Below are 8,007 nucleotides of genomic sequence, written 5' to 3'. Positions count from 1 at the left end.
AAGCTATTTGTTTTTTGTCTTTGATGATTTGGTGCCATAATTTTCACCAGGCCAAAACATTCCCTTTTCCCCTATCTCCTGTACTCATGTCCTGAGGCCTCTGGGACACCCACACTCCATAGTTTGAGGAAGCCACAGTGAGTCCAGCCCTGACTCCTCTGTTCCAGACACTTGATGGCAACACAGTAAAGATTTAATTTCAATTCACTTTTTCGGAGCTCTTTTGGCTTGATTTGGTTGCCAGTGTTTATCCTGGCTATATAAGAAATTCCAATTCACTTCCAAATACCCTTAAAATCCCTGAATTAAATATTTCACCACTGCAGAAACAATTCAGTAGATTACCTTTGTTTGGCAGAATTTAACTCAAGATTATGTCTCTCACCACCACTGGACTCCTCTTGTTCTTCCTTCACCTCCAGCAAACTCACATCCTTTCCTCACTTAAAACTCTCCACACGTATCTTTCCCAGCTCTTTTTCTTGCCAAATATTCCTCCTTCATCCACAGTTTGCCCTGTTTGCTTTTAGCCTCTATTACTCCTATTATTTTCTCCTGGGTCCATTAAATGCCCACGCTTCCCAACTGTTCACCCTAACAACTATTATTGACTTTCCCTCCTGTGATGAAAGACAAATCACCTTAGTGTCCACTTTAAGCCTTGGTCTCATTCAGATCTGCATATTATTAAAGATATTCCAGAATCCTGCAAGAATAGGAAAAAAATTAGTAATCCATTCAGATTAGTCTTCAGGATATATTTTTCTGGGCTCCCTGCTTTACATCTACTTGAACAGCTATTGGTGGGTCTGGGAGAAGGGTCATCAAGGAAATGAGAATAACTCTGAAGCTCACATACAGGATAAAATCATAAAAATTTCAGTTTGTTCAATACAAACAATAATGTATTGATCAGAGATTCAAGATTGACAATAAAGAGAAAAATTTGACTCCAGTTATAGGTATAGATTAGTTTGAAAGAACTATTGTGTTTCTGCTCATCATAACTGAATCACTTCCACCACTGGCATTAGTTTTGTTAAGAGCTTACAAAACAAAATTAGAGATTTTTTTAAAAGTAGATTACTGTAATATTTCTATCTCTGAAACACACACACTAGCTCAATACAATGAGGACTTCATTGCTTAAAAAACTAACTCAACACGATGTAAACTCATGGCTTTACAACTTAAACAACATGAAGGAAACAAGCCAGGGAAGTCTGCTCCCTACAAAAACTCTATAGATAGAAAGTGAAGGTGTTAGTTGCTCAGTTGTGTACAACTCTATACAACCCATGGACTGTAGCCCACCAGGCTCCTCTGTCCATAGCATTCTCCAGGCAAGAATACCGGGGTGGGTTGCCATTGCCTCCTCCAGGGGATCTTCCCAGCCCAGGGATCAAACCCAACTCTCCTGCATTACAAGCAGATTCTTTACCATCTGAGCCACTAGGGAAGCACTATAGGTAGGAACAATTGCAAATGTTATAAAAGATGGGGAAAAAAATGTCATATGTCTTGGACTCAGAGTACAAAAGGGAACAAGATTCCAAAATTCCACTTCCCCAATGATTTTTCTTTGAGCTACTAAATCTCTTGTTTACACAAATAAATATCAATGGGCAAAGGAAAACAATCATCTCCATAAATGTATACACCTCTGTCTTTACCGTGGACACCAGAGAAACACATTTCTCTTACTCTCCTACCACCCTCCCTTGGAGTAAGTAAACCATAACTGTGATGGAATTTGACAGTCCCATCTACCTTGTGACTTGACTTTAAATATCCTTTTATCTTACTAGGACATCTCACTACTCTGCAGAGCCTGCTGTTCAACTCCACTGCTTTTAACCTTTTGGAAAAAATATACATTCCAATTAGATTCTGTGTATTCTTCACTTTCACAATATTTCTCACTCTACATGTACATAACTTGTCTTTTTAATGTATCTCACTATTAGACACTTCTTGCTCCTGATAATGCTCCCTCCTCCCCCTCAAGCCTTTAATGGACATAAATGAAGCCAATGGCAGCTGCACGAACATCTATCAAAAAAGAAACCTGAATCACTAATCTATTGGCAGTAGGGGTGGGCAGGGGATGTTATACGCAAGGAATTAGCAACCATTCTCCAAAGCTAAAGGAAATTCTTTGGTGGCAAATGAACTAAGATAACCAATTAGTAAGAAAGCCATTCTTCAATCACAATCATATATCCCTTTATTCTTTTACAGTCAAAATTTAAGGAATTGAATATGCAATAATTATAGCACTTGAAGCTAACAAACATAATTGGAAATGGGCTGGATTTTCTTTTTTTTAATTTCTATCCAGATAATCTTTGTAGATTTGGCCTATACATCTCCCTGAACTCTCTTTGCTCTCTCATCTAAAATACAGTCTATAGTCTACTTAATATTATACATCATGGTACAGAAATTCTTGAAGGTCTCCTTCACAGATGTCACTGGAGATGCTTTAGCTAAATGTTTTAGCTGTCATTTTGAGAGTAATTTCAATTTGCTTTACCTGTAGAAAGTCTATAGGGTCACTGAGTCAGACATGACTGAACTGACTGAGTATACACACACACAGCTGTAAAACACAGCATCCGGTAAAAATATAAAGAGGAGGCAAGAACAAGAGTCAGCTTTTTCACATGAATCAGTGAATTTAAAATTTAAGCTATGAACTTTTGTGTCTATAGTTATACATATGTGTATATATGTTATGTAAGCATAATACTATCTTACTGACAATGATATGATCAAATCAGATTATAAAATTATTTAAAGATCTATTCTGATTGGTTTAGAAATAAGCATTTATATAAATTGAGTATACTTAAAATTTTTAGAAATTAAGGAAATTAAATTAATATTTCTAATGTGTACAAAAATGTATTTTATAATAGCTTTATTATTTATATTATATATGATTATATTTTATTGCATATGTTATTAAATATTATTATATTACTATTACTAAAATACTAGTTTATATAAATTACTATTTATTGCATAGAACAGTTTTATATTCTTTTAGTATGTGTTTTATTAAATATTATTTATTTTTTATTATAGAAATCACCAAAACATTCTAAGAATTCAAGTAAACATAATTTTAGGCATGTCTTTGGTAAACAAGACTTATTTAGCTTTTTTTTTTCATAAGAATGTCTTCTCAATTATCAGTGTTACGTACAATATAAACACACATTTTTATCCTACTTTAGCATATTCTCTCAAGAAAAGCAGGTACATTTGTACATGTTTACTAATCAAATAGGCTAGGATTACACATACTAGATGTTTACAATGATAAAGAAATAAAAATTTGCATTTAATCAAATTGAATCATTACTCTGAAAAATGTTAATTTAACAGTAACTATGTTTTATAGTGGCTTCCCTGGTAGCTCAGAGGTTAAAGCGTCTGCCTCCAATGCGGGAGACCTGGGTTCGATCCCTGGGTCAGGAAGATCCCCTAGAGAAGGAAATGGCAACCCACTCCAGTATTCTTGCCTGAAGAATTCCACACAGTGGAGTCTGGTGGGCTACGTCCATGGGGTCACAAAGAGTCAGACATGATTGAGTAACTAACACTTATGTTTTATAGTATGACACCTGGAAGACATTTTTCAAGATCACTGGGTAACTTAAAACCTTAGACTTATGCTATATTAAGTTAATTAATGAAACCTGAAAGTTGCTCAGTCATGTCTGAATCTTGGTGATCTCATGGACTCTACAGTACATGGCATTCTCCAGGCCCAAATACTGGAGTGGGTAGCCATTCCCTTCTCCAGGGGATCTTCCCAACCCAGGGATCAAATCCAAGTCTCCACATTGCAAGCGGATTCTTTACCAAATGAGACACAAGGGAAGCCCAAGAATACTGGAGTGAGTTGCCATTTCCTGCTCCAGGGGATCTTCTTGACTCAGCTATCAAACCTAAGTCTGCTGCAATGGCAGGAGGATTCTTTACCACTGAGCTACCTGGGAAGCCAGTAAGATAGAATACTGAAGTGTAATTTTAAGTTTATATACATTTTTTTCAATTTTTACAGTACAGAGCAGCTATGAATATTGTATCTGAAATAAGTATTCAGTTCAGTTCAGTTGCTCAGTTGTGTCTGACTCTTTGCAGTCCCATGGACAGCAGCATGCCAGGGTTCCCTGCCCATCACCAACTCCCAGAGCCTACTCAAACTCATGTCCATTATGACAGCGATTCCATCAAATCATCTCATCCTCTGTCCTCCCCTTCTCCTCCTGCCTTTAATCTTTCCCAGCATCAGGGTCTTTTCAATGAGTCGGTTCTTCACATCAGGTGGCCAAAGTATTGGAGTGTCAGCTTCAGCATCAGTCCTTCCAATGAATATTCAGGACCGATTTCCTTTAGGATGGACCAGTTGGATCTCCTTGCAGTCCAAGGGACTCTCAAGGGATTCTCCAACACCATAGTTCAAAAGCATCAATTTTTCAGTGCTCAGTCTTCTTTATAGTCCAAATCTCAGATCCATACTTGACTACTGGGAAAATCATAGCTTTGACTAGATGGACCTTTGTTGGTAAACTAATATCTCTGCTTTTCAATATATATCTAGGTTTGTCATAGCTTTTCTTCCAAGGAGTGAGTGTCTTAGTTTCTTGGCTGCAGTCACCATCTGCAGTGAATTTGGAGTCTAAAAAAATAAAGTATCTCAGTTTCCATTATTTCATGTATCTGCCATGAAGTGATGGGACTGGATGCCTTGATCTTAGTTTTCTGAATGTTGAGCTTTAAGCCAATTTTTTCACTCTCCTCTTTCCCTTTCATCAAGAAGGTCTTTAGTTCTTCACTTTCTGCCATAAGGGTGGTGTCATCTGCATATCTGAGGTTATTGGTATTTCTCCCAGCAATCTTGATTTCAGCTTGTGCTTCTTCCAGCCCAACATTTCTCATGATGTACTCTGCATATAAGTTAGATAAATAGGGTGACAATATACAGCCTTGATGTACTCCTTTTCCTATTTGGAACCAGTCTGTTGTTCCATGTCCAGTTCTAACTGATGCTTACTGACCTGCATACAGATTTCTCAGGAGGCAGGTCAGGAGGTCTGGTATTCCCATCTCTTCAAGAATTTTCCAGAGTTTGTTGTGATCCACACAGTCAAAAGCTTTGGCATAGTCAATAAAGCAGAAGGAGAAGTGTTTCTGGAATTCTCTTGCCTTTTTGATGATGCAGTGGATGTTGGCAATTTGATCTCTGGTTCCTCTGCCTTTTCTAAATCCAGCTTGAACATCTGGAAGTTCACAGTTCATGTACTGTGATAGCCTGGCTTGGAGAATTTTGAGTATTACTTTCCTAGCATCTGAGATGAGTGCAATTGTATGGTAGTATATACCCGTGAAAATTGTGAGATGTATATTCAAGTGTTCTCCTCAGTTCAGTTCAGTTGCTCAGTCGTGTCCGACTCTGTGACACCATGAATTGCAGCACACCAGGTCTTTCTGTCCATCACCAACTCCAGGAGACCACCCAAACCCATGTCCATTGAGTCGGTGATGCCATCCAACCATCTCATCCTCTGGCATCCCCTTCTCCTCCCACCCTCAATCTTTCCGAGCATCAGAGTCTTTTCAAATGAGTCAGCACTTCGCACCAGGTGGCCAAAGTATTGGAGTTGCAGCTTCAACATCAGTTCTTCCAATGAACACCCAGGACTGATCTCCTTTAGGATGGACTGGTTGGATCCCCTTCCAGTCCAAGGGACTCTCAAGAGTCTTCTCCAACACCACAGTTCAAAAGCATCAATTCTTTGGTGCTCAGCTTTCTTCACAGTCCAACTCTCACATCCATACATGACCACTGGAAAAACCATGCCTTGATACACAGACCTTTGAGTTCTCCTAGTCAGTTACAAAATTATACTGTATGAAAGAAGTGTATCATTATCTATCTCATAGTTACTGTGGGAAACTGAGGTTATTGTGGTTAAAAGTTATACTTAATAAATGTCAGAGACTCTACTAGGAGCAGGATAACAATTTTATATATAGGGTGTACAGGATCAATTTTTGTTAAAAGAAAAGCAAAATAGTTCTATTCCAAAATAAGACCTTTTTCTAGAATTAGAGGAAAATGTATGACCAGACCTAGTTGAATATATAAACTTGTATAACTTTCATGAAAAGGAATTTTTATTTGCTTGGGTCAAAGCTGGCTAAAGTTCAGTGGATGTATTAAGATTGTTTAGAAAGAACTTTAGTTTAAAAATTACACTGATGCTAAATTAGAATTTAAGTTTTTCTCTGTAAAAATGACAAAATTTTCTTATGTTTAAAAAGGGTTTTTCTTTACATTCTGGGTAATCTTTTAAGGCAAAGATATTGTGTCTCGGAATAAGTAACTCTACATTATGGTGACTTTTATCATGTCCTTGATTACTTAAAAGAACAAAGTGTTCTCATTTTTGAAAAATCTAAGTCTCTTTATAATTGTGTTACTATTTTTTAAAATATTCTAGTTTTTATATATAAAATATTTTATTTTCACATTGGTTAAATAGTTAGCTGAGTATTGTTACTAACTCACGATTCTATTTAATCCCACATTCAAACTTCCTGACAACTTTTGACTTTTTCCATCCCCAAATCAAATCCAAAATGGTATATTTTGCACCTAAAACTGTCTTTGAGATCTTCCAGAGCTTCCAGGAAATTATAAAGAATTTGTTCTTTGGTCTTGTAAAAAGAGAAAGGCTAAAAATAATTTTGTTTGTTTCATAAATACATAATCTGGTATATACTAAAATGAAGGAAATAACACTTTATAAAAGGTAAGGATTCTACATATTCTCTGATCAAAATCAAATAAAATCCAAAATAACTGACAAAACTTCAAATAAAACATTCTTGATAGAGACTTTTTAATTTTAAGATGTGAGTTATGTATCAAGCCTAGATGTCAGTCTAGATTAGTATAAATAAGAGAAGACTTCAAATGTAGTAATTTCAAAAGGAAACTTAAATTTCAGCTATTTATGATATGATAAAAATGTAAGATAATGTTAGTGAGCAGTTGACTATTAAATAAAATCTAAATTTTAAAAATGCTTTTTATGAGTTTTTCCTTTCCATGCTTTCCCTCCAAATTTCCATAATATATCTTTTTCCTTTGTGATGTAGAATTATCATAACAGGATCACATATCTATCTCTATAAGCCCAAACTCACAATTTCATTTCTAGAGTAAATGATATTTATGGCCACAATGTTGTTTTTGAAAATTAGAATCAAACTATGAACATATCTTGAAAGATTTCCTTTTAATTACCAGAATTCAAATTCAGTGAATTTTGTGATATAGAATAAATAGCAAAATCAGTAGATACGGGGAATAGGTAATGGCAAAATAGGGTTTGGAGGTGGGTATCGACCTCTTCCTACTAAAAGAAAGTTGCGCTACTGTCTGAAACTATCAGGTTGTGCCATATGGTGATAAATATATAATACAATTTATTAAAAGGATGACACATGGAGATGAAGAAAGTGTCAGTGAGATAAATTTTTCATGTTTCATAGTTGCAAATATACTTTGTTTATAGTCAACAAATCAAAAACTAAATATATAATCATAATATATAGAGTTATAGAGCTAACCATCAACATTAAAATTAGAAATTAAAATCCTTATTTACTCCACTACCTAATTCCCAGAGGAGATGATATAATTATCTAAGAAAATGAACAGCTTTTTGAATACCACAATGAATTAAAAAACATATCCATGCATACACCTATCCTGATAAAATTTCAAATATCCGAAAATAAATATTAAAGTTACAAAAGCCTACAGAGTAAGAAGAAAGACAATGAGAGAAAAGATAAACATATGTTTAAGTTACAAGAGTCAGGTTGATGACCAAACTTTCAAACACCAATTTTGAAGATGAAAATACAAAGAAGCATGGCTCAACATAAAAAACAAAAAACAACTTTATATTATTTTACAGT

This window comes from Oryx dammah, unplaced genomic scaffold, assembly GCF_014754425.2.
Source record: "Oryx dammah isolate SB20612 unplaced genomic scaffold, SCBI_Odam_1.1 HiC_scaffold_11050, whole genome shotgun sequence".
Lineage (NCBI taxonomy): Eukaryota > Metazoa > Chordata > Mammalia > Artiodactyla > Bovidae > Oryx > Oryx dammah.
Note: the sequence above shows the minus strand (reverse complement) of the source record.